Source organism: Mus musculus, chromosome X (assembly GCF_000001635.26).
Source record: "Mus musculus strain C57BL/6J chromosome X, GRCm38.p6 C57BL/6J".
Taxonomy (NCBI): Eukaryota; Metazoa; Chordata; class Mammalia; order Rodentia; family Muridae; genus Mus; species Mus musculus.
In genome coordinates this window covers 31,225,421-31,232,661 of record NC_000086.7, presented here as the reverse complement: position 1 = coordinate 31,232,661, position 7,241 = coordinate 31,225,421, and positions in this window count along the sequence as shown.

The following is a 7,241-nucleotide window of genomic DNA, read 5'->3' as shown; positions in this document are numbered from 1 at the left end:
GAGGTTTGCATCCAAAAATAAGATGTCTTTATAACACTATTTCCCCAAAGACTCAAAGAGAATGTAGAAAAATTGTAAGTTAAAGATCTAGGTGAAAGTGTCTTCTGAATGTGATAGGATTTCTGTACTCATGAACTTACAGAATCTGTTTTCTGCACAAGACCAAGGCAGGCAGCCTGGCGTGGTGGTGCACATTTTTAATCCCAGCACTTGGGAGGTAGAGGCAGGCGGATTTCTGAGTTCGAGGCCAGCCTGGTCTACAGAGTGAGTTCCAGGACAGCCAGGACTACTCAGAGAAACCCTGTCTCAAAAAAGCAAGCAAACAAACATGTATATGGCAGCACGAATTGGATTCTCTAGGTTATAGAAAAAGAGAGGATTGAAGTTTGGAGAGCATGGGGGTAGGTGATGGTTCTAGTAAGAGTTAAGGGGAGCAGTAGAGGTAACTTTAACTAAAATACATTGAATTGTGTTTAAAATTATTAAAGAATTAATAAAATATCGTATTTAAATAATAAAGCTTTCAAGAGAGAGAGGGCAGAATGCAGTAGTAGATGGGAATAATGAAATAGAAAGTGTTAAATAGGGTGGAAGATGGAAGAGGGCAGGGTAATATGGTGGTTTGAATGAGAAATGTGCCACAAAGTATATTTGACTATTTGATACCCAGATAGTGATGCTGATCAGGTATAGAAGATATGGCCTTGCTGGAATATGTATGGCTCTGGAATCAGGCTTTGTGAATTTAAAGCCTCAAGATAGTTCAATTTACTCTTTCTGCTTTGAGGTTGCAATTAAGAATGTAGCTCTTAGCTTTCTGCTTCATCCTCCATACCTGCCTGTTAGATACCTCCCAGCCCCGATGGACTCTTATTCTTCTAGGACCATAAGCCAAAATAAAATCTTCCACAAGTTGCTTTTCATCATTGTGTTTTTTTTTTCCAAAACAACAGAAATGTAACTAACATAGAAGTTGGTACCAGGGAGTGTGCTTGTTATTGGAATGAAAATATGACCTTTTTGGTTTAGGGGAGAAATGCAGATGACTTTGGATCTTGGACTGGAAAAATTGTAAGATGCTATAATCAGAACTGAATAGACCATCTTAGTATAAAGGAGAAAGACTGTAGTGCTAAGAGGAATGTGAACCATGGAGACCAAACCCAAGGAGGCTTTAGAGCAAAATAATGGTTGTAAGAAAGAGATTGTTGTGTTTATAAAAAGATAAAGGGGGGATATGTTCTATGAAGGTGTAGACAGGTATTGGGCAAATGGGTGCCTCAGCAGACCCATGAGAAGGAGAGTTAAGAGGTGGGTAGAGGCAGAGAGAGAGAGAGAGAGAGAGAGAGAGAGAGAGAGAGAGAGAGAGAGAGAGAGAGAGAGAGAGGAAGAAAAAGAAGAGAAGAGAAGAGAAGAGAAGAGAAGAGAAGAGAAGAGAAGAGAAGAGAAGAGAAGAGAAGAGGCTGTCCATGAGAACATGGAGTTAGAGGGGGGAAGGGAATAAGAAGAGAGTGGAGGGGTCTAGAGAGAGAGGAGCTAGAGATCAAGGAGGAGGCAATGGATTTCAGGCCTACCTGGCTATTGCCAGGTAACTGTGGGATGGAGCTTAGACAGAATGCCAACAGAGACTGTTCTTGTGATAGTTTGGCTAAGGATATGGATTTCTCCTGCCCTTATCCTAAGAACTAGCCCAAGTGATTTTTTTTGGGATGGATGGTGGGCAGAGAAAATTTCAAGACTGCATAATGTTGAGTCTCTGGAATGGTTGTTATTGACGAGGCATATGCAGGTCTACAGTGAAAGAGAGTAGGTTTAGCAGGCATGTTCTAGAAAAGAGGCTGTGGTGATTTCAGTAAAAATGGCCCCCACAGGCTTATAGGAAGTGACTCCATTAGAAGGTGTCGCCTTATTAGAGTAAGTATGTCACTGGGGATGGGCTTTGGAGCCTCAGGTGCTAAAGCCAGGCCTAGTGGCATATTTCTCTTCCTGCTGCCTGCTGATCCAGATGTAGAACTCAGCTACCTGTACAGCACCAGGACTGCCTATGTGCCACTATGCTTCTTGCCATGACAATAAAGGACTAAACCTCTGAAACTGTAAGCCATCCAGAAGTAAATGTTTTCCTTTATAAGAGTTGCTGTGATCATGGCATCTCTTCACAGCAACAGAAAACCTAACCAAGACAGAGGCTGTTAAGGAGATTAGTGCCACTAAGGAGAGATGTATGCTGCACTGGTGTAAGGGAAGGGGGCCCTAAGGGTATGCCCATATTCAGCTAAGCATTCCAAGAAAGAAAGTATAAGGCCTCCAATTCCTGATGTTTCCAAGTCTTTTATTATGAATAGGTGTTGGATTTTGTCAAATGCTTTCTCCGCATCAAATAAGATGATCGTGTGTTTTTTTGTCTCTGAGTTTGTTTATATAGTGGATTACTTTGATGGATTTCCATATATTAGACCATCCCTGTATCCTTGGAATGAAACCTACTTGGTCAGGGTGGATGACTGTTTTGATGTGTTTTTGGATTTGGTTAGTGAGAATTGTATTGAGGATTTTTGCATCAATATTCATAAGGGAAATTGGTCTGAAGTTCTCTATCTTTATTGGGTATTTATGCGGTTTAGGTATCAGAGTAATTGTGGCTTCATAGAATGAGTTGGGTAGAGTACCTTCTGTTTTTATTTTGTGCAATAGTTTGAGAAGAACTGGAATTAGATCTTCTTTTAAGGTCTGATAGAACTCTGAACTAAACCCATCTGGTCCTGGGCCTTTTCTTGGTTGGGAGACAATTAATGACTGCTTCTATTTTTTAGGGGATATATGACTGTTTAGATCATTAACCTGATACTGATTTAACTTTGGTACCTGGTATCTGTCTAGAAAATTGTCCATTTCATCCAAGTTTTCCAGTTTTGTTGAGTATACGCTTTTGTAGAAGGATCTGATGGTGTTTTGAATTTCTTTAGGATCTGTTGTTATGTCTCCCTTTTCATTTCTGATTTTGATCATTAGGATGCTGTCCCTGTACCCTCTAGTGAGTCTGGGTAAGGGTTTATCTATCTTGTTGATTTTCTCAAAGAACCATCTCCTCTTTGGTTGATTCTCTGAATAGTTCTTCTTATTTCCACTTGGTTGATTTTGTCCCAAAATTTGATTATTTCCTGGCATCTACTCCTCTTGGGTGAATTTGCTTTCTTTTGTTCTATAGCTTTTAGGTGTGTTGTCAAGCTGCTAGTGTGTGCTCTGTCTAGTTTCTTTTTGGAGGCACTCAGAGCTATGAGTTTTCCTCTTAGAAATGCTTTCATTGTGTCCCATAAGTTTGGGTATGTGGTGGCTTCATTTTCATTAAACTCTAAGAAGTCTTTAAATTCTTTCTTTTTTCCGTCCTTGACCAAGGTATCATTGAGAAGAGTGTTGTTTAGTTTCTACGTGAATGTTGGTTTTCTATTATTTATGTTGTTATTTAAGATCAGCCTTAGTCCATGGTGATCTGATGTGATGCATGGGACAATTTAAATATTTTTGTATCTGTTGAGGCCTGTTTTGTGACGAATTATATGGTCAATTTTGGTGAAGGTACCATGAGGTGCTGAGAAGAAGGTATATCCTTTTGTTTAGGATAAAATGTTCTGTAGAAATCTGTTGAATCCATTTCTTTCATAACTTCTGTTAGTTTAATGGTGTCCCTGTTTAGTTTCTGTTTACATAATTTGTCCATTAATGAAAGTGGTGTGTTGAAGTCTCCCAGTATTATTGTGTGAGGTGCAATGTGTGCTTTGAGCTTTACAAAAGTTTCTTTAATGAGTGTGGCTGCCTTTGCATTTGGACCATAGATATTCAGAATTGAGAGTTTCCCATGGAAGACTTTAGCTTTGATGAGAATGAGATGCCCCTCCTTGCTTTTTTGATAACTTTGGGTTGGAAGTCGATTTTATTCGATATTAGAGTGGATATTCCAGCTTGTTTCTTCAGACCATTTGCTTGGAAATTTGTTTTCCAGCCTTTCATTCTGGGGTAGTGTCTGTCTTTTTCCGTGAGATGGGTTTTCTGTAAGCAGCAAAATGTTTGGTCCTGTTTGTGTAGCTAGTCTGTTAGTCTATGTCTTTTTATTGGGTAATTGAATCCATTGATATTAAGGAATATTAAGGAAAAGTATTTGTTGCTTCCTATTATTTTTATTGTTAGAGTTGGAATTCTGTTCTTGTGGCTGTCTTTTTTTCGGTTTGTTGAAGGATTAATTTCATGCTTTTTATACAGCGTGGTTTCTGTCCTTGTATTGGTTTTTTTTTTCTGTTATCATCCTTTGAAGGGCTGGATTAGTGGAATGATATTGTGTGAATTTGATTTTGTCATGGAATACTTTGGTTTCTCCATCTATGGTAATTGAAACTTTGCCTGGGTGCCGTGGTCTAAGCTGGCATTTGTGTTCTCTTAGCGTCTGTATAACATCTGTCCAGGATCTTCTGGCTTTCATAGTCTCTGGTGAAAAGTCTAGTGTAGTTCTGATAGGCCTGCCTTTAAATGTTACTTGACCTTTTTCCTCACTGCTTTTAATATTCTTTCTTTATTTAGTGCATTTGTTGTTCTGATTATTATGTATTGGGAGGAATTTCTTTTCTGGTTCAGTCTATTTGGAATTCTGTAGGCTTCTTATATATTCATGGGCATCTCTTTCTTTAGGTTTGGGAAGCTTTCTTCTATCATTTTGTTGAAGATATTTGCTGGCCCTTTAAGTTGAAAATCTTCATTCTCATCTACTCCTATTATCCATAGGTTTGATCTTCTCATTGTGTCCTGGATTTCCTGGATGTTTTGAGGTGGGATATTTTTGCATTTTGCATTTGCTTTGATTGTTATGCCGATGTTCTCTATGGAATCTTCTGCACCTGAGATTCTCTCTTCCATCTTTTGTATTCTGTTGCTGATGCTCACATCTGTGGTTCCAGATTTCTTTCCTAAGGTTTCTATCTCCAGCGTTGTCTCACTTTGGGTTTTCTTTATTATGTCTACTATCCTTTTTAGGTTTAGTATTGTTTGTTCATTTCCATCACCTGTTTGGATGTGTTTTCCTGTTTTTATTTAAGGACTTTTAACTCTTTAGCAGTGTTCTACTATATTTCTTTAAGGAATTGGAGGCCCATACCTAAACATGATAAAAAGCAATCCAAAGCAAACCAGTAGACAACGTCAAAGTAAATGGTGAGAAGCTGGAAACAATCCCACTAAAATCAGGAACTAGACAAGGCTGTCTTCTTTCTCCATACCTATTGAACATAGTATATGAAGTCCTAGCCAGAGCAATTTGACAGAAAAAGGAGATCAAGGGGATACAAATTGGAAAGGAAGAAGTCAAAATATCACTTTGCAGATGATATTGTAGTATATATAAGTGACCCTAAAAATTCCACCAGAGGACTCCTAAACCTGATAAACAGCTTCAATGAAGTAGCTGTGTATAAAATTAACTCAAACAAGTCAATGGCCTTTCTCTACACAAAGGATAAACAGGCTGAGAAAGATGTTAGGGAAACAACGCCCTTCACAATAGTCAGAAATAATATAAAATACCTTGGCATGAATCTAACTAAGGAAGTGAAAAATTTGTATGATAAGAACTTGAAGTCTCTGAAGAAAGAAATTAAAGAAGATCTCAGAAGATGGAAAGATCTCCCATGCTCATGGATTGGCAGGATCAATACAGTAAAAATGGCTCTCTTGCCAAAAGCAATCTATAGATTCCATACAATCCCCATGAAAATTCCAACTAAATTCTTCAACGAATTAGAAAGGGCAATCTGCAAATTCATCTGGATTAACAAAAAACCTAGGATAGCAAAATCTCTTCTCAATGATAAATGACCTCTGGGGGACTCACCATGCCCAACCTAAAGCTGTACTACAGAGTAATTGTTATAAAAAATGCGTGGTACTGGTATATTGACAGACAAGTAGACCAATGGAATAGAACAAAAGACCCAGAAATGAACCTACACACCTATGGTCCCTTGATCTTTGATGAGGGAGCTAAAACCATATAGTGGAAAAAAGACAGCATTTTCAACAAATGGTGCTGGCACAACTGGCAGTTATCATGTAGAAGAATGTGAATTGATCCATTCCTATCTCCTTGTACTAAGGTCAAATCTAAGTGGACCAAGGAACTCCACAGAAAACCAGAGACAGTGAAACTTATAGAGGAGAAAGTGGGGAAAAGCCTCAAAGATATGGGCACAGGGGAATAATTCCTGAACAGAACAGCAATGGCTTGTGCTGTAAGATCGAGGACTGATAAATGGGACCTCATAAAATTGCAAAGCTTCTGTAAGGCAAAAAAAAAAAAAAAAAAAAAAACACCATCAATAAGACAAAAAGGCCACCAACAGATTGGGAAAGGATCTTTACCTATCCTAAATCAGATAAGGGACTAATAACCAATATATATAAAAAACTCAAGAAGGTGGAATCCAGAAAATCAAATAACCCCATTAAATAATGGGGCTCAGAGCTAAACAAAGAATTCTCACCTGAGGAATTCCAAATGTCTGAGAAGAACCTGATAAAATATCCAGCATCCTTAGTCATCATGGAAATGCAAATCAAAACAACCCTGAGATTCCACCTCACCCCAGTCAGAATGGCTAAGTTCAAAAATTGAGGTGACAGCAGATGCTGGGGAGGATGTGGAGAAAGAGGAACACTCCTTCATTGTTGGTGGGATTGAAAGCTTGTACAACCCCTCTGGAAATCAATCTGGGGGTTCCTTAGAAAATTGAACATAGTACTACTGGAAGATGCAGCAATACCTCTCCTCTTCATATATCCAGAAGATGTTCCAACTGGTAAGAAAGACACATGTTCCATTATGTTCATAGCAGCCTTATTTATAATAGCCAGAAGCTGGAAAGAACCTAGATGTCCCTCAACAGAGGAATGGATATAAAAAATGTGGTACATTTACACAATGGAGAATTGTCATTTTTAAGGTCGCGTTTAGGTGACCATACTGTTGAGATTTCATGAGTGTAGTCTACTTATCACTTATTTGGAGCATAGATATTCAGAATTGAGTGTTCCTCTTGGAGGATTTTACCTTTGATGAGTATGTAGTGTCCCTCCTTGCCTTTTTAGATAACTTTGGGTGGGAAGTCGATTTTATTTGATATTAGAATGGATACTCCAGCTTGTTTCTTCAGATCATTTGCTTGGAAAATTGTTTTCCAGCCTTTCACGCTGAGGTAGTG